General features: G+C 40.2%; 1 pseudogene; it reads right to left on the bottom strand.

Moving 5' to 3' along the window:
• Positions 1-1,703: 1,703 nt before the first annotated feature.
• Positions 1,704-20,841, bottom strand: LOC147978189 (uncharacterized; annotated as a pseudogene).
• Between the last annotated feature and the right edge of the window lie 428 nt (positions 20,842-21,269).

Below are 21,269 nucleotides of genomic sequence, written 5' to 3'. Positions count from 1 at the left end.
CGGGCGGCCACAACCTCCTTTTTTCTGTTCTTTTTTTAGTTTCTTGTTCCTTTTTTGCTTTAATTTTTAAATTATTTTTATACTTTAAAATAGTCTAAATATACATATTACGAAAAACAGTATAAAAACATTTGGAAAATTTTGATAAAACATTAAAAAATGTTAAATGTGTATAGAGAAAATGTTTATCACGTATACAAAAAATGTATTAGAACATGTATTCCCTTTGTCCCATAATAAGTGATTCAACTTTGTACTAACTTCGTAAAATTAGTACAAAGTGAGTCACTTATTTTGAGATGGAGGGAGTATAAAAATTCGATCATGTATTTAAAAAATGTTAATCAAACATTTGCATTTTTTTGAACAAGTCTTTGAGAAATGTTGATCAAGCATTTGAAAATATTAAATGAGTATAGAAAAAATATTAACCATGTACAAAAAATAATGGACTTTTTATCATGTAGGTAAAAATGGTAATCAAACATTTGAAAAAAATGTTGAATAACTATTTGAACAATGGTGATCAAACATTTGGGAAATGTATGTGTATAAAAAAATGTTGAGCATGTACTAAAAAACTGATGAATTTTTCTGATGATGTATATAAGATGTTAATCAAGCATTTGAAAAGAATGTTGAACAATTATTTGTAAAGTGTTGATCAATCATTTGACAAATGTTAAATGTGCAAAGAAAAAAATGTTGAACATCTATTAAAAAATAATGATTTTTTCTATAATGTATATAAAAATTTTAATCAAGCATTTGAAAAATTGTTGAACAAATATTTGTAAAATATTGATCAAGCATTTGAAAATATTAAATGTATATATAAAAAATGTTGACCAGGTATTGAAAAAATGATGAAATTTTTTGACGATGTATATAAAAAAGTTAATCAAGCATTTGGAAAATATGTTGAACAAGTATTTGTAAGATTTTGATCATGCATTTGAAAAATGTTAAAAGTTTATAGAAAAATGGTGACCATGTATTAAAATAATGATGATTTTTTGATAATGTATATGAAAAAATGTTCAACAAGCATTTAAAAAATGATGAACAAGCATTTGGAAAATGTTACATGTGTATAGAAAAAATGTTGACCATGTGTTCACAAAATGTTAATATTGCATTTAGAAAAAATGTTATTCAAGCATTTGAAAAATGTGTATAAAAGTGTTGACTGTGCATTAAAAGAATGTTAAATTTGTATCGGAAATGTTAAATGTATATTAGAAAGTTGTTGTTGACATATACAACAAATGTAGAAATGAAAAACACAGAAAAAATGAAAACGAAAAAAAATAAACCAAAAAAAGAAAATAAAAAACTAAAGAAACAAATGAAAACAAACTGGAGAAGAAAATAACATAGGAAAGAAAGAAAAAAGGAAAACAATGAAAAAATCCGGAGAAAACCAGGTCGACTTCCTTCAAGTAAGTCACGCCCCCTCGACTTAAAACTAACGGTTGGTGGGCGAGATGGCTAGCTGTGCGCTTGCTGGCTCGATTCTCCCCTATTTTGTTCCTTTTCCTTAATTACCATGCCCGAAATGGGCTGGCCCGACTAGTGTAGCTGCTTCAGCGAGATATCCTCGCTGAAGGCCAGGTATAGTCAACGCGGGCGACTCATGTGGCTAGGCGACGACGCCGGTCTAGATTTTTTTCAACAAAGACACCTGAAGGCTAAAGGGCATCTTAGATCTGATTAATATAGAGAAAAACAAAGACCAGTACAATGAATAGGCAACTGCACGTAACATTTTCAGTTCTGCAATAAAGTGCAAATAGGCTTTCCCTAAAAAGAGAAGACAACTGCATGTAGAATGACCCGTAAAATATAAAGTTACATTAAAACTATTAATCTTCTTCTTCCTTTGATTGTATGCCCCCGCCGGAGATTGAAATTTGCATTTGACTCCCGCAAACACCCTCGCCATACCAGGCTTTGGAGACCGCAACAGTCACTCGCCCTTGAGACGAGATCTAAAAGTCGTTGAAGCAGCATTGGCTGGAGCATCACCCCATGTAGACAGACTTGCACTCCATCACCACTAATTCAGAGGGTTATAGAAACTAGACGAAGCCACAAAACAACATAGAAGAAGATGTCGAAGTCGCCAAACCAATAAACAACCAAACGATCTCCTTGAAAAAGACACAAACTGCCAAGATAAGAACGGAACCAACATAGGGGACATGAGCTCTCACATGCCTTTCGCAAAGCTGGATCAAACGTCGTACGGTTAGGGAGGAACCGAAGAGACCTTATTCCAACATGTCATCGACGCCACCACCTCATCGATGTCGTGGGAGAAGCAAAACCTAAGAAAAATAAATAAAACAAGACGAACGGGTCCCCACTACTCTTGCCGCCGGCAAGGCCATCGGATGGGGAAGAGGGGGGGGGGGGGGCGAGGTGGCGGCGGGAGTTGTGGTGGTTGCAGTGGTTTTCCATAGGACTTCGTGGCGATGACCTATATTTGGTAGCACAGGTGGAGGACCGCGAGAGCTATATCTAGCTTATAGCAAGATGGTTCTCTTAGGTATTACTTTTATTTTCTTCATTATACTTTCGTTTTTGATTAGTTATTGGCTTTCTCCCATTTTCTAATTTTTTTTGTTTCTTATTACTTTCTACACTAGGTTTTCTCTGATTTTCTTGTTTTCTATTTCGTTTTCATGTTTTCTTTTTTGGTTTTCTTATTTATTTCTAGGTTTTTTAACACAAGCCTACTTTTTTCGTATACATTAGGTACATTTTTAATACACATTTAACAGTTCTCAAATACGCGATTAACATTTTTCAAATAAATATTTTGATGCCCATTTTATTTGTCATACACATATATTCTTTGTATACACCAGGAAAATTTTAATGCACATAATTAATATTTTTCAAATACGTGATTAACATTTTTTGAATATTTTTTTGATGTCTACTTTTTTACATACACATTTCACATCTTTTGTATACATCACTAACATTGTTTTATACATGTTTAACATTTTATAAATACATGTTTTTAAATATTTTTTATGTTTCAATGTCTACTTTTCTCATTCATATTATGCATTTATCGTATACATTAGAAATATTTTTATACATCTTAACATTTTTTAAATACACGATTAACATTTTTCATTTTATGTTTTGACGCCTACTTTTTTCATATGCGTTGTACATTTTAATACACCAAGTATATTTTTTGTATATGCCAGGAATATTTTTTAAATGTTTAAATATTTTTTTAAATATACATGATTAATATTATTTCACATTTATGTTTTGATATATACTTTATTTCATACACATTGTACATTTTAATAGATCTAGTGTACTTTTTATAAGTCAGGAACATTTTTTATACATGCATAAATTTTGTTAAATATACGATTGACTTTTTTCAATTTATGTTTGGATATCTATCTTTTTCATACACATCATACATTTTTCATATACATTAGAAACATTAACATGTTTAACATTTTTCAAATGCATCATTACATTTTTTTTCAAAATTTTATCTAAAGTGATTTTTGTAATAATATTTTATTCCAAATATAAAAAAAAATTGAACAGAAAGAAAAATGCAAAAATTACAAAGCAAAAAGGAGCGCTTAAGTCCCCACGCGCTGGGCCAGCCCATTGGCGCAGGCACTTAGGGCTAGTTTGGTATACGCGAGGCATAGTCGTGCCCGTGTAGGACATGTACGGAGACGAGGAATGTGGAGTAAAACAAAAGGTGTAGGAGGCCGAATGTGTCATTCTGCTCCCAGGTGGAAACGCATTTGTGTGAATAGTAAATTCCAAAAAATAGGAAAAAAAGAATCAAATTTTTATTATTGGACAAACATATTTTAGTATTCTCCATACGTATAAATTTTCGTGAAGAGATTACATTCGTGACTCTTTGGGTAAAAAAGCAGGCAACCCAAAATACTTAAAGACCTTTCCTCAGAGCATTGATTTAGTTTTGTTGTCCTGAGCACATCGAATGTTATTTCTTCAGGAAATTTTGCATGGGAGCAGAACATCCAGACGTGCATGTTGTAAAAAAAGTCAGTTCTTTCAATATTTCTACCATTATTTTAAATTTTACTGTTCATCTAGGTGTATATGCACCCGTGAGAAGAAACTCCATCAACTCCAGGAAATTTCGAGCCATCGGGCTCTGAATTTGCAGAGGCCTGCACGAGTGTCATGAAAAAACGCTTGGATATAGATCCTGATTTGTCAACGTCCAGAGTGGCCCTTGAGGAATCATGATTCTTAAGGTAATGAATTCTTGTGGTGCAGTGTTTTAACTTCCCCCGGTGCCTATTTTCTGCTATTTCCCTTTGTTCTTTGTTAAATTTTTGTTGTGCTTTAGAATTTTTTTGGAGCACTGTTGTGCTTTAGATGATAAAAATTATTAGCATGTAAAACTCGTTTTCTTTCTTTGCCCTCTCTTGGGCCAGGCTACCTGCAAATCTTCAATGAACCTGAAGCATGTAAGCTCCACTTGGCAGCTACTTCCTCTGTTCCAAAATAGATGACTCGACTTTGTACTAATTTTAATATAATGTTAGTATAAAGTCGAGTCATGTATTTTGAAACGGAGGGACTACATACTATCTTATCTTGTGGATTCAGTGGCAGCGGACATATCACTAGTAGAAAATGGAGCTTTAGCGCCGGTTCGTAAGGGTCTTTAGTGCCGGTTTCATAACCGGCACTAAAGGGTGGGCACTAAAGGCCCCCCCTTTAGTACCGGTTCGGCACGAACCGGCGCTAAAGTGCCACCACGTGGCGTGAGCTCGCGCCCTGGTATGGGGAACCTTTAGTACCGACCGGTACTAAAGGTTTTTTTTTGAATTTTTTTTGAATTTTTTTTTGATTTTTTTTCGATTTTTAATTTTTCTGAATTATTTGATGATTTAGTCTCTAATCACCTCTTTTAACTGCTCAAGTGTGGATCACTCATTCCAAATCATCTAACTTCCCGACCGGTCACCCATCCCTCTCACTACTCTAGCCCGAGCATGCTCAACTTTCGGGTTCTATTCTCCTTCGTTTCCGAGTCTGCACTTGTTGTTTTCCTGACAATAGTAAGATGTCAATCCTATTAACCCTCAGGAGTTTAGCTTGAGCATGAAGTCACACATTTCACCGTTTGAGTTTGAAACTATTATTCTAAAAAACAGTAATTATTTAGTAACGCTAATATTTCTTGAATAAGTTTGACCATAGTTTGACCAGATTTGACCAAAATTCAAAAAATTGAAATAATTATTTAGTAACACTAATATTCTTGAATAATTATGTAGTAACATTAATACTTCTTGAATAAGTATTTTGACCGATTTAACCAATTTTTTTTAAAAAACTGAAATTTGACCATATCTTTTTTTCCTTTTGAAATTTGAGGATTCTAAAAAATTCCAAACAGGCCGTAGGCAGTCTCCATCGAATGCGGATTTTTGTGCTGAATTTTTTGATATATTATATGTTTTTTTTCCGACATCGTATGCAAAAGTTATAGCCGTTTTACATTTTCCCTACACTTTTTGCAAAACATGTCCAAATTATAGTTTTCAAATTTTCCTAACTAGTAGATGTAGTAATATAACTACCTCTCGAAGGATTTTATTTTTTGAAGTTTTTATCATTTTCTTTTGATTTTTTCAGAACTGAAATGGCGACACACGGGGGGGGGGGGGGGGGGGTGTAGAGTTTGAAAATTGCCCTATAGTGCCGGTTTGTGTCACAAACCGGTACTATAGGTCAGACCCCTTTAGTACCGGTTCTAACCTTTAGTACCGGTTTGTGCCACAAACCGGTACTAAAGGTGATCGTGGGGCCCCGGCCTGACGCCAGCCTGCCACCATCCCTTTAGTACCGGTTCGTGGCACGAACCGGTACTAAAGGTTCAACACGAACCGGCATTAATGCAAATCCGTTCGAACCGGCACTAATGGTACCATTAGTACCGGGCCAAAATCAAACCGGTACTAATGTGCTTCATGTTTGACCCTTTTTCTACTAGTGTATTTACCACCTTTGAATTTTAGTTTGGCATGGCTCAGATGCAGACGCTAGTTACTATACACATCTCCATTAAGTTGGCACTACAAAACTTACAAGCGACAGTTATTGCATTATTGCTACGACATGACCTAAGGTCCGTGACGTACTTGGGTGAGCGACAGTTATTGCATTATTGCAAGAGCTTTCATAGGTCCAGTCAAGAAAGCACAATCTTAACTTCTAGAATGTCCTAATAGTCATAAAATTCCACAGCGAATAAGATCAATGATGGCGATATATGTACTCCCTCCGTTCCAAAGTACTTGTCTTGGATTTGTCTAGATATAGATGTATCTAAACTTATTTTAGTGCTAGATACCTCCGTATCTAGACAAATCCAAGACAAGTACTTTGGAACGGAGGGAGTATATGCTAGCGCCACCGATGTATATGCTGTCTCCCTTTTCTCTCGATTGTGAATGAGATGCACGCAAGACCTCTAACACAAACATTTGACGAGTGGAGTCGTGTCCTCACGCATGGTTTAGTTGACTCTTCTTCTCTTAGATGCTCATTTTGGAAAACCAAAACCACTAGCGAAGAGATCAACGTGCCCAATTGTGCGTACACATACACAATACTACAAAACACAAAAGAGGTTCAAGCATGCATGCATGTACACACAGGGTATGTCCTTCTCACCTATAATAATTTAATGGTGATTTCAACCTGGAGCGCCTTTCCACGTCTTGGCAGGTTTCAAAACCTGCCAAGTGGACAACCTCCCATGGTGGAAGAAAATCACGGGTAGCTAGTGCTAGCTCCTTATTTTTCTCTGAGGTACCGTCAGTTTTTTTTTTAACACACTACAGATGCAAACATTCATATATATATATATATATATACATATATATATATATACATATATATATATATATATATATATATATATATATATATATATATATATATATATACGCATACACTCATCCCTATGAATGCATGTATGCACATCCTACTCCTGTGAGCACCTTCGAGAGATTGAGACGGTATATCATATTGAGATTTTACGAAGTCACCGTAGGTCCCTCGTAGTCGAAGGGAATATATCCTCCCATTGAACGCGCATTGCCGGAAATTCTGAAATAAATTCAAGATAAATACGAGTATCAGGACTTAAATCTTGGTGGGCTGGGATACCACTATGCACCTAACCACTCAACAACAACATGTTGGTTCGCAGGTACCGCCAGCTAGATGGCATACCAAGATATTCCAGCTGCAAATGACAACAAACAAATCGCAGTATGTGTACCATTATTAATAAATAAATAGTATAAGAACTGTCCAGCGTGGACAGGATATTTGATTATATTAATTTCAGTCACGGGACACCATGAATACCACAGTTACTTTGTGCATTTTGCCCCAAATTGCAGCTTCATACAAACAGTTCTGCACGGTACACCAATCCATTTTTCTTTTTTGCAAATTTCCATAAAGAAAAATAATACAGGTTCATCGGTATCCATTATACAAATTAGTACACCTGCCATTTACTTTTGTCAATGTTCCGTAAATTTAGGAGATGTGATTTCTGGTGCAGGTTTGTATCATCAAACTAGGAATAGGAAGCATGTCCTTGCCTTTTAGAACATTCTTACAAGCTTACCGCACCTGCTTGTGTTAGTAAAAGAAATATGAAACTGAAAAATAAATTTGTACTCCTAAGAGTATGTATTTCCATTCCTCATATACCATTTAGGCGAACCAAGTTAACTATCTATCATTTCTAATATACTCAGTAATTAGTAGATACCAAAAGACAAATTGTTTCGTCTACTATCACGTAAGATGCGACGGCGACTGACCTAGTCCCCTCACACTTCGCCGGCTAGCTAGTGGATTCTCCTCCCCTCCATATGCTGCTCCAGTGCCAGTGGTTTGAGGGGAATTTCCATGCCTTAGCTCCGGATAGTAGTTTAGGTTATTTTTTTTTTCTTGCAGGAGTGACTTTCAGGCGGATGGCAGGGTCCCATCTTCGAGCTAGTCATCTAGGCTTCGATCCTACTTGTGTTCGTTTGTCAACAGTCGATGGAGCTCCTTGTAGATTCCTATTGTATTCTTTGGGCGCCGAGGTTCTCAGGTACATGTAACTGTGATCTGTTTGCCAAAACCAAGAGGGTATCTCGTCATGCATTCTGATCAATTCAAGGGTTCAATGTGATGACTCCAGGGTGTTGGTCCTTAGGTCCACGTGCATGAAGACTTCCCTGATATCACCGACGAGCTCAGACCGACTCTGGTAGGGGAGGGGTGACACTGGTGCGTCGGCAACTCGTTCTAGCGACGGTAGACCGGTAGTGGCCCTTCGATGGTCTAGGGACCTTTATATAAATTTTCTGATGTTTGGGCTGTTTTGCACTTCTAGTGAACATTGGTAGATATGACCCCTTTTTTGCAAAAAAGTAATTACTAGATACCCCAAAGTGATTTTTTTTTGAAAATTTTCTGTCTGAGTCCGTATATTTTACATAGTTTGCGTATATACCTTTTCATTTTAAGTAAAAGTGGCATACTACCAAAACAAGGGGTCATGGCTTTAATTTTCTGTACTACTTATATTGGGGCATCTTAAAATCATTAACGAGATATATTGAAAATGATTTCGTTTAAGTGGCATATTGAATGTGGGAGAACATACTCCCGGTAGTATATATAAGGTGTATTTTCAATATTTTGCCAATATTTTCCATACCTGTTAGTTATTACCATTTTGATCTTATACAGAACCTAAGATCTTTTATATATTCACTTTTATGAGAGTGCGGCGTTTCGGTGCCCAGACTATCTGCACCCGGTTAGAAAAAAAAATCAAAACAAAAACTAAAAAAATTCAAAAAATTCTAATTTTTTTTGTAGTAGATAATTTGATGTGCGAGGTTCGCTCCAATTTTTAGATCATTTGGACATCTGAGCAGCTCTCGGCAAAAAAAAACAACAAATCGGGGCAGAACAATGCATGAACAGTAAACATTTTTACAGACCCTGAATTTCTCTTTTTTGCCGAGAGCTGCTCAGATGTCTGAACGATTTAAAAATTGGAGCGAACCTCATGCATCAAATTATCTACCACACACAAAAAAATTTAGAATTTTTTGAATTTTTTAATATTTATTTTGAATTTTTTCATCAGGGCGGGTGCAGCTAAGCCTGGGCTCAGAAGTGGATTACGGCCTTTATGATCTTTTTCTAAAGATTGCTAGTCAAAGCTAAGTTCGATTGCACGTTTTTCAGGAAGCCATCTGTTTGCGAAAACTGACCGAGTATTTGTGTTGCTAAAATAACAAGACGCCCATGAAATGCATGAACAAAGCATGTGGGCAATGCGAGGCAGCTTGGATGTTGCCACAAGTTAACTGTAAACTCCAGGCATGGAAATTCCTGTCAAAGTCTACTCTCCATATGCTCTGAGTGGATTCCGTGTACTTGACCAATTACCAACCCAAGTTGCAGCAGGCGATATCATCAAAGTGATATTAAAATAAAAAGGTGTGAATTTTACAATGCTCATCCATCCATGTAACTGTGACGCCATCCACAGAATTGTCCTGCCCTCTTTTAATTACAGGGAGCAGAGATCCTTTGAATCTGCTTATGCTAAACATATGATCACCAGAAACCTAAGCACGTCTACTTTAGTATTCTTGGTGCAAGTGGCAGGCTCCATTCTCTGAACCATACACATCGATCATAAAGGTGACCGAATAGCTATGGCCAGCAAGGGACAAGGTAGTTGCCCATTTGATCTGAACAGGTTGCAAGTTGGAGGAGCTGGAAATGAGGGTGGCTGGTTGGAGATGGGAACTTGAGCCGGCAACTTGTTGGGTATCAAACTATGTGCTGCCTGTCCAAACCCATGGAAAATGTTTTCCCTTGGATACCCACAAGTTGCTGTCCTTCTAGTTCTTACAAAGAGGTTTTGTGGTGCTCATCCATTTTCCCTGGGATTGATTTAATGCCTCCTGAAAAAAATCCATAATTAATGCTGACTAGCTTGAATACGTATGCTTTGTCGTAAATAAGATGTGCGGTGTATTTATTTATTTATTGAAGACGTGCGGTGTACTTAGTGTGAATTTTTGGCACACGCTTGTGTACATGCTTATTAGTATGTGCACTTACATGTTTTATCTTATTCCAAAAATAAAAAGGTTACATATTAAAATACGAGCATTTGCAGTCTCTAATATACCAATTATACTATAATTTCGTAGGAATATGGAAACATTTTTAATATGCTTTCACAACAATATATAGATACTACAAAATAAGTTCCATTAAAAATTCCATCCGAGTCTATGTTTTTCATAGTATTTGCTCATAAACTGGTATTCATACATAAAAATGTTATATATTAAAGTAAGGCTCTAATGATAATTTTTCGTAAAACTTGTTTCCAGGTATCTGAGAATTATAAATAAGGTATATTAAGTATCATAAAGAGGTAAACTACATTGATTTAAGAGGTATATTTAATGTGGGAGTACATACTCCCAGAAGTGCAGAAAATTGTATATACTTCCAGAGGTATGTATATACACTGAGGAGAAAATAAAGTTAGTCGGTAGATACAATTAAGCAGAAGCTGCGCAAAAATGTGTTGGCCCCGCATACAGCCAAGTTCTCCCCTCCTTGATTTTGCGACCACAATTTATGTCATGGAGGATCTATTGCTGAAGCCTCTTGACAGATGCTAGATTAACCCTATAAATTATTGGTAGAATTAATTTAGTGATAAATAGCACGTCTGGATACAAACTGGCCGGTATAGAAAAACATGATAAGTAAATTTCATTTTTCTCTTCTTGTATACGTATCTTCCATGTCAAAGTCTGATATTTTGTGACCCCATATACCAACCAGTTGTGTGATGTCTATGAACATAATTTTAGAATTAAACGAATAGTTCTGCATTCTACTCCTTCCGTCTTATAATATAAGACATTTTTATAAGCTATGGCTTAAAAAACGTCTTATATTGTGGGATGAAGGGAGTAATTCCTAATTGTTCAATATAAACATGCTCCATATGCTTGATAAGGTATTAGATTGATCGAGTAGCCATGGTTATTTTCATGATGGTTTTCTGTGCATAAATCATGTTACACCTTTTCTCACTTTGATTATAAAACAAACCTTTTTTCTGTCGAGAAAACATTTTTTCTCTCTGTGTGTGCCTTCCTAGTTTCTATTTTGATGGAGCTGAATCCATTTATATATAGATATAAAACACCATTTTCTTAAATCTGTTGGATTCTAAGCACTAGTAGAAAACGGGCCTATTGTCTCGGTTCGTAAGGGCCTTTTGTCCCGGTTCCTGAACCGGGACTAAAGGGTTGGTACTAATGCCCTGTCCCTTTAGTCCCGGTTCAGTCCAGAACCGGGACAGATGGGCCTCCACGTGGCCTGTGCGCGGAGCCCAGGCAGGAGGGCCTTTGGTCCCGGTTGGTGGCACCAACCGGGACGAATAAGCATCCACGCATCAGCATTTCTGTGGCTGGGGTTTTTGTTTTTTTTGAAGGGGGGGGGTTGTGTTGGGGAACGTAGTAATTTCAAAAAAATTCCTACGCACACGCAAGATCATGGTGATGCACAGCAACGAGAGGGGAGAGTGTTGTCTACGTACCCTCGTAGACCGGAAGCAGAAGCGTTATAACAACGCGGTTGATGTAGTCGTACGTCTTCACGGCCCGACCGATCAAGCACCGAAACTACGACACCTCCGAGTTTTTGCACACGTTCAGCTCGGTGACGATCCCCGGACTCCGATCCAGCAAAGTGTCGGGGATGAGTTCCGTCAGCATGACGGCGTGGTGACGATCTTGATGTTCTACCGTCGCAGGGCTTCGCCTAAGCACCGCTACAATATTATCGAGGATTATGGTGGAGGGGGCACCGCACACGGCTAACAGATCAATGATCAATTGTTGTGTCTCTGGGGTGCCCCCCTGCCCCCGTATATAAAGGAGTGGAGGAGGGGGCCGGCCAAGGAGGGTGGCGCGCCCAAGGGGGGGAGTCCAACTCCCACCGGGAGTAGGACTCCCCTTTTTCCTATTAGGAGGAGGAGAGGGAAGGAAGAGGAAGGAGGGAGGAAGGAAAGGGGGGGGGGGGGCGGCCCCCCTCCCAATTCGGATTGGGCTTGGGGGGGGGGCGCCCCCTCCCTTGCTCCTTTCCCCTCCTTTCCACTAAGGCCCAATAAGGCCCATATACCTCCCGGGGGGGTTCCGATAACCTCCCGGTGATCCGGTATTGTCCCAATCTTACCAGGAACCTTTCCGGTGTCCAAATATAGTCGTCCAATATATCGATCTTTATGTCTCGACCATTTCGAGACTCCTCGTCAAGTCCGTGATCACATCCGGGACTCCGAACAACCTTCGGTACATCAAAATATATAAACTCATAATGAAACTGTCATCGTAACGTTAAGCGTGCGGACCCTACGGGTTCGAGAACAATGTAGACATGACCGAGACACGTCTCCGGTTAATAACCAATAGCGGAACCTGGATGCTCATATTGGCACCTACATATTCTACGAAGATCTTTATCGGTCAGACCGCATAACAACATACGTCGTTCCCTTTGTCATCGGTATGTTACTTGCCCGAGATTCGATCGTCGGTATCTCAATACCTAGTTCAATCTCGTTACCGGCAAGTCTCTTTACTCGTTCCATAATACATCATCTTGCAACTAACTTATTAGTTGCATTGCTTGCAAGGCTTAAGTGATGTGTATTACCGAGAGGGCCCAAAGATACCTCTCCGACAATCGGAGCGACAAATCCTAATCTCGAAATACGCCAACCCAACATGTACCTTTGGAGAAACCTGTAGAGCACCTTTATAATCACCCAGTTACGTTGTGACGTTTGGTAGCACACAAAGTGTTCCTCCGGTAAACGGGAGTTGCATAATCTCATAGTCATAGGAACATGTATAAGTCATGAAGAAAGCAATAGCAACATACTAAACGATCGGGTGCTAAGCTAATGGAATGGGTCATGTCAATCACATCATTCTCCTAATGATGTGATCTCGTTAATCAAATGACAACTCATGTCTATGGTTAGGAAACATAAGCATCTTTGATTAACGAGCTAGTCAAGTAGAGGCATACTAGTGACACTTTGTTTGTCTATGTATTCACACAATTATTACGTTTCCGGTTAATACAATTCTAGCATGAATAATAAACATTTATCACGATATAAGGAAATAAATAATAACTTTATTATTGCCTCTAGGGCATATTTCCTTCAGTCTCCCACTTGCACTAGAGTCAATAATCTAGATTACACAGTAATGATTCTAACACCCATGGAGCCTTGGTGCTGATCATGTTTTGCTCATGGAAGAGGCTTAGTCAATGGGTCTGCTACATTCAGATCCGTATGTATCTTGCAAATCTCTATGTCTCCCACCTGGACTAGATCCCGGATGGAATTGAAGCGTCTCTTGATGTGCTTGGTTCTCTTATGAAATCTGGAATCCTTTGCCAAGGCAATTGCACCAGTATTGTCACAAAAGATTTTCATTGGACCCGATGCACTAGGTATGACACCTAGATCGGATATGAACTCCTTCATCCAGACTCCTTCATTTGCTGCTTCCGAAGCAGCTATGTACTCCGCTTCACATGTAGATCCCGCCACGACGCTTTGTTTAGAACTGCACCAACTGATAGCTCCACCGTTTAATGTAAATACGTATCCGGTTTGCGATTTAGAATCGTCCGGATCAGTGTCAAAGCTTGCATCAACGTAACCATTTACGATGAGCTCTTTGTCACCTCCATATATGAGAAACATATCCTTAGTCCTTTTCAGGTATTTCAGGATGTTCTTGACTGCTGTCTAGTGATCCACTCCTGGATTACTTTGGTACCTCCCTGCTAGACTTATAGCAAGGCACACATCAGGTCTGGTACACAACATTGCATACATGATAGAGCCTATGGCTGAAGCATAGGGAACAACTTTCATTTTCTCTCTATCTTCTGCAGTGGTCGGGCATTGGGTCTTACTCAACTTCACACCTTGTAACACAGGCAAGAATCCTTTCTTTGCTTGATCCATTTTGAACTTCTTCAAAACTTTGTCAAAGTATGTGCTTTGTGAAAGTCCAATTAAGCGTCTTGATCTATCTCTATAGATCTTAATGCCCAACATGTAAGCAGCTTCACCGAGGTCTTTCATTGAAAAACTCTTATTCAAGTATCCCTTTATGCTATCCAGAAATTCTATATCATTTCCGATTAGCAATATGTCATCCACATATAATATCAGAAATGCTACAGAGCTCCCACTCACTTTCTTGTAAATACAGGCTTCTCCAAAAGTCTATACAAAACCAAATGCTTTGATCACACTATCAAAGCGTTTATTCCAACTCCGAGATGCTTGCACCAGTCCATAAATGGATCACTGGAGCTTGCACACTTTGTTAGCTCCTTTTGGATCGACAAAACCTTCCGGCTGCATCATATACAACTCTTCTTCCAGAAATCCATTCAGGAATGCAGTTTTGACATCCATCTGCCAAATTTCATAATCATAAAATGCGGCAATTGCTAACATGATTCGGACAGACTTAAGCATCGCTACGGGTGAGAAGGTCTCATCGTAGTCAATTCCTTGAACTTGTCGAAAACCTTTTGCGACAAGTCGAGCTTTGTAGACAGTAACATTACCGTCAGCGTCAGTCTTCTTCTTGAAGATCCATTTATTCTCAATTGCTTGCCGACCATCGGGCAAGTCAACCAAAGTCCACACTTTGTTCTCATACATGGATCCCATCTCAGATTTCATGGCTTCAAGCCATTTTGCGGAATCTGGGCTCACCATCGCTTCTTCATAGTTCGTAGGTTCATCATGATCTAGTAGCATGACTTCCAGAATAGGATTACCGTACCACTCTGGCGCGGATCTTACTCTGGTTGATCTACGAGGTTCAGTAGTATCTTGTTCTGAAGTTTCATGATCATTATCATTAGCTTCCTCACTAATTGGTGTAGGTGTCGCAGAAACAGGTTTCTGTGATGTACTACTTTCCAATAAGGGAGCAGGTACAGTTACCTCGTCAAGTTCTACTTTCCTCTCACTTACTTCTTTCGAGAGAAACTCCTTCTCTAGAAAGGATCCATTCTTAGCAACGAATGTCTTGCCTTCGGATCTGTGATAGAAGGTGTACCCAACAGTTTCCTTTGGGTATCCTATGAAGACACATTTCTCCGATTTGGGTTCGAGCTTATCAGGTTGAAGCTTTTTTACATAAGCATCGCAGCCCCAAACTTTAAGAAACGACAACTTTGGTTTCTTACCAAACCATAGTTCATAAGGCGTCGTCTCAACGGATTTCGATGGTGCCCTATTTAACATGAATGCGGCCGTCTCTAAAGCATAACCCCAAAACGATAGCGGTAAATCAGTAAGAGACATCATAGATCGCACCATATCTAGTAAAGTACGATTACGACGTTCGGACACACCATTACGCTGTGGTGTTCCGGGTGGCGTGAGTTGCGAAACTATTCCGCATTGTTTCAAATGTACACCAAACTCGTAACTCAAATATTCTCCTCCACGATCAGATCGTAGAAACTTTATTTTCTTGTTACGATGATTTTCAACTTCACTCTGAAATTCTTTGAACTTTTCAAATGTTTCAGACTTATGTTTCATTAAGTAGATATACCCATATCTGCTTAAATCATCTGTGAAGGTGAGAAAATAACGATATCCGCCACGAGCTTCAACATTCATTGGACCACATACATCTGTATGTATGATTTCCAACAAATCTGTTGCTCTCTCCGTAGTACCGGAGAACGGCGTTTTAGTCATCTTGCCCATGAGGCACGGTTCGCAAGTACCAAGTGATTCATAATCAAGTGGTTCCAAAAGTTCATCAGTATGGAGTTTCTTCATGCGCTTTACACCGATATGACCTAAACGGCAGTGCCACAAATAAGTTGCACTATCATTATCAACTCTGCATCTTTTGGCTTCAACATTATGAATATGTGTATCACTACTATCGAGATTCATCAAAAATAGACCACTCTTCAAGGGTGCATGACCATAAAAGATATTACTCATATAAATAGAACAACCATTATTCTCTGATTTAAATGAATAACCGTCTCGCATCAAACAAGATCCAGATATAATGTTCATGCTCAACGCTGGCACCAAATAACAATTATTTAGGTCTAATACTAATCCCGATGGTAGATGTAGAGGTAGCATGCCGACCGCGATCACATCGACTTTGGAACCATTTCCCCCGCGCATCGTCACCTCGTCCTTCGCCAGTGTTCGCTTAATCCATAGTCCCTGTTTCGAGTTGCAAATATTAGCAACAAAACCAGTATCAAATACCCACGTGCTACTGCGAGCTCTAGTAAGGTACACATCAATAACATGTATATCACATATACCTTTGTTCACCTTGCCATCCTTCTTATCCGCCAAATACTTGGGGCAGTTCCGCTTCCAGTGACCAGTCTGCTTGCAGTAGAAGCACTCAGTTTCAGGCTTAGGTCCAGACTTGGGTTTCTTCTCCTGAGCAGCAACTTGCTTGCTGTTCTTCTTGAAGTTCCCCTTCTTCTTCCCCTTGCCCTTTTTCTTGAAACTAGTGGTCTTGTTGACCATCAATACTTGATGCTCCTTCTTGATTTCTACCTCGGCAACTTTTAGCATTGTGAAGAGCTCGGGAATTGTCTTATCCATCCCTTGCATATTATAGCTCATCACGAAGCTCTTGTAGCTAGGTGGAAGTGATTGGAGAATTCTGTCAATGACGCAATCATCCGGAAGATTAACTCCCCGTTGAATCAAGTGATTATTATACCCAGACATTTTGAGTATATGCTCACTGACAGAACTGTTCTCCTCCATCTTGCAGCTATAGAACTTATTGGAGACTTCATATCTCTCAATCCGGGCATTTGCTTGAAATATTAGCTTCAACTCCTGGAACATCTCATATGCTCCATGACGTTCAAAACGTCGTTGAAGACCCGGTTCTAAGCCGTAAAGCATGGCACATTGAACTATCGAGTAGTCATCATCTTTGCTCTGCCAGACGTTCTTAATGTCGTCAGTTGCATCAGCAGCAGGCCTGGCACCCAGCGGTGCTTCTAGGACGTAATTTTTCTGTGCAGCAATGAGGATAATCCTCAAGTTACGGACCCAGTCCGTATAATTGCTACCATCATCTTTCAACTTTGCTTTCTCAAGGAACACATTAAAATTCAACGGAACAACAGCATGGGCCATCTATCTACAATCAAACATAAACAAGCAAGATACTATCAGGTACTAAGTTCATGATAAATTTAAGTTCAATTAATCATATTACTTAAGAACTCTCACTTAGAAAGACATCCCTCTAATCTCCTAAGTGATCACGTGATCCAAATCAACTAAACCATAACCGATCATCACGTGAAATGGAGTAGTTTTCAATGGTGAACATCACTATGTTGATCGTATCTACTATATGATTCACGCTCGACCTTTCGGTCTCAGTGTTCCGAGGCCATATCTGCATATGCTAGGCTCGTCAAGTTTAACCTGAGTATTCTGCGTGTGCAAAACTGGCTTGTACCCATTGTAGATGGACGTAGAGCTTATCACACCCGATCATCACGTGGTGTCTGGGCACGACGAACTTTGGCAACGGTGCATACTCAGGGAGAACACTTTTATCTTGCAATTTAGTGAGAGATCATCTTATAATGCTACCGTCAATCAAAGCAAGATAAGATGCATAAAAGATAAACATCACATGCAATCAATATAAGTGATATGATATGGCCATCATCATCTTGTGCTTGTGATCTCCATCTCCGAAGCATCGTCATGATCACCATCGTCACCGGCGCGACACCTTGATCTCCATCGTAGCATCATTGTCGTCTCGCCAATCTTATGCTTCTACGACTATCGCTACCGCTTAGTGATAAAGTAAAGCATTACAGGGCGATTGCATTGCATACAATAAAGCGACAACCATATGGCTCCTGCCAGTTGCCGATAACTTGGTTACAAAACATGATCATCTCATACAATAAAACTTAGCATCATGCCTTGACCATATCACATCACAATATGCCCTGCAAAAACAAGTTAGACGTCCTCTACTTTGTTTGTTGCAAGTTTTACGTGGTTGCTACGGGCTTAGCAAGAACCAATCTTACCTACGCATCAAAACCACAACGATAGTTTGTCAAGTTGGTGCTGTTTTAACCTTCGCAAGGACCGGGCATAGCCACACTCGGTTCAACTAAAGTTGGAGAAACTGACACCCGCCAGCCACCTCTGTGCAAAGCACGTCGGTAGAACCAGTCTCGCGTAAGCGTACGCGTAATGTCGGTCCGGGCCGCTTCATCCAACAATACCGCCGAACCAAAGTATGATATGCTGGCAAGCAGTATGACTTATATCGCCCACAACTCACTTGTGTTCTACTCGTGCATATAACATCAACACATAAAACCTAGGCTCTGATACCACTGTTGGGGAACGTAGTAATTTCAAAAAAATTCCTACGCACACGCAAGATCATGGTGATGCACAACAACGAGAGGGGAGAGTGTTGTCTACGTACCCTCGTAGACCGGAAGCGGAAGCGTTATAACAACGCGGTTGATGTAGTCGTACGTCTTCACGGCCCGACCGATCAAGCACCGAAACTACGGCACCTCCGAGTTTTTGCACACGTTCAGCTCGATGACGATCCCCGGACTCTGATCCAGCAAAGTGTCGGGGATGAGTTCCGTCAGCACGACGGTGTGGTGATGATCTTGATGTTCTACCATCGCAGGGCTTCGCCTAAGCACCGCTATAATATTATCGAGGATTATGATGGAGGGGGGCACCGCACACGGCTAAGAGATCAATGATCAATTGTTGTGTTTGTAGGGTGCCCCCTGCCCCCGTATATAAAGGAGTGGAGGAGGGGGCCGGCCAAGGAGGGTGGCGCGCCCAAGGGGGGGGGGAGTCCAACTCCCACCGGGAGTAGGACTCCCCTTTTTCCTATTAGGAGTAGGAGAAGGAAGGAGGGAGGAAGGAAAGGGGGGCCGGCCCCGCTCCCAATTCTGATTGGGCTTGGGGGGGGCGCCCCCTCCCTTACTCCTTTCCCCTCCTTTCCACTAAGGCCCAATAAGGCCCATATACCTCCCGGGAGGGTTCCGATAACATCCCGGTGATCCGGTATTGTCCCAATCTTACCCGAAACCTTTCCGGTGTCCAAATATAGTCGTCCAATATATCGATCTTTATGTCTCGACCATTTCGAGACTCCTCGTCAAGTCCGTGATCACATCCGGGACTCCGAACAACCTTCGGTACATCAAAATATATAAACTCATAATGAAACTGTCATCGTAACGTTAAGCGTGCGGACCCTACGGGTTTGAGAACAATGTAGACATGACCAAGACACGTCTCCGGTCAATAACCAATAGCGGAACCTGGATGCTCATATTGGCTCCTACATATTCTACGAAGATCTTTATCGGTCAGACCGCATAACAACATACGTCGTTCCCTTTGTCATCGGTATGTTACTTGCCCGAGATTCGATCGTCGGTATCTCAATACCTAGTTCAATCTCGTTACCGGAAAGTATCTTTACTCGTTCCGTAATACATCATCTTGCAACTAACTTATTAGTTGCATTGCTTGCAAGGCTTAAGTGACGTGTATTACCGAGAGGGCCCAGAGATACCTCTCCGACAATCGGAGCGACAAATCCTAATCTCGAAATACGCCAACCCAACATGTACCTTTGGAGAAACCTGTAGAGCACCTTTATAATCACCCAGTTACGTTGTGACGTTTGGTAGCACACAAAGTGTTCCTCCGGTAAACGGGAGTTGCATAATCTCATAGTCATAGGAACATGTATAAGTCATGAAGAAAGCAATAGCAACATACTAAACGATCGGGTGCTAAGCTAATGGAATGGGTCATGTCAATCACATCATTCTCCTAATGATGTGATCTCGTTAATCAAATGATAACTCATGTCTATGGTTAGGAAACATAAGCATCTTCGATTAACGAGCTAGTCAAGTAGAGGCATACTAGTGACACTTTGTTTGTCTATGTATTCACACAAGTATTACGTTTCCGGTTAATACAATTCTAGCATGAATAATAAACATTTATCATGATATAAGGAAATAAATAATAACTTTATTATTGCCTCTAGGGCATATTTCCTTCAATTTGGGGGGTTTTGGGGGTTAATTTAGGTGTTTCATATATTGTGTTAGCTAGCTATAATTAATAGAGAGAAGTGTCATCTCTTATGTCCGTGCTTGGTCGACGCTACGTAATATACATATTTAGATACATTAAAATCGAGCACTCTCCCAGCCCTCTCAGGCCATCAACATTTCTAATCGTTGGATCGTCACTTTTAGTCTTCTTTAACCGTCAGATTTGCTCTTAATTGCCCTCAAATCGCGCGTAAAGGCTTCATGAGGAGCGCTAGCCTTCTCGGGCCGCTCCTCCCGTGGTTTTTTTGGGCATCATAGGTTCAATTGGGCCTATTGGGCCTGTACTCTGATCCCGTCCAGCGCAGAAGTGGAGAACCCAAAACACTGGACGCTCGGGACCCTGATCTTTTTCGCTCCCAGCCCTGGCGGCGCCTCTGAACTGGGTGCCGACCGATGCGGGGGCTTGGACTGCCATGGCGACTGCGCCAGGTTTCGACCGACGCGGCAGATATCGCCTACTCGGTTCATTCCGTTGCATGGATGTGACGGACAGCGGCTCCTCGATCCGTTCGGTTCCATAGCGCGGCTGGATGGTGTGTGGCGACGAACAGCCATGAAGTTCAATCGCCAAGGACGATTTATTCAGAGTTTAATACCAGTAATGCCATTCGATGCTCCGGGTAGGTCAGTTTCCATTGGCGGTTCATATTTTTCATTCAATTCATGCAACCCATATAATCCCAACCTTGCCGCTGCTCCTTCCCCACTCTGCTCATTGGCAAACCATTCTCCAGCACAGTTGCGCTGGATGATGCTAAGGTTTCCAGTTGTTCCAATTCTCCCTCTTTGCTGCATCTCTTCTTCCCCCAATTCCTCCTCTATTTTTAGTGATACTATTCTTTATATTAAAAGAAACGCAGGGCAGCCTGCTTCGGTTGAGTTAGAAGGTGATGCGC

The sequence above is a fragment of the Triticum urartu genome, chromosome 3A, assembly GCF_056163025.1.
Source record: "Triticum urartu cultivar PI428250 chromosome 3A, HENAU_Tu73, whole genome shotgun sequence".
In the NCBI taxonomy this organism is placed as follows: Eukaryota; Viridiplantae; Streptophyta; class Magnoliopsida; order Poales; family Poaceae; genus Triticum; species Triticum urartu.
Note: the sequence above shows the minus strand (reverse complement) of the source record. Positions and strands in the feature narration are given on the sequence as shown.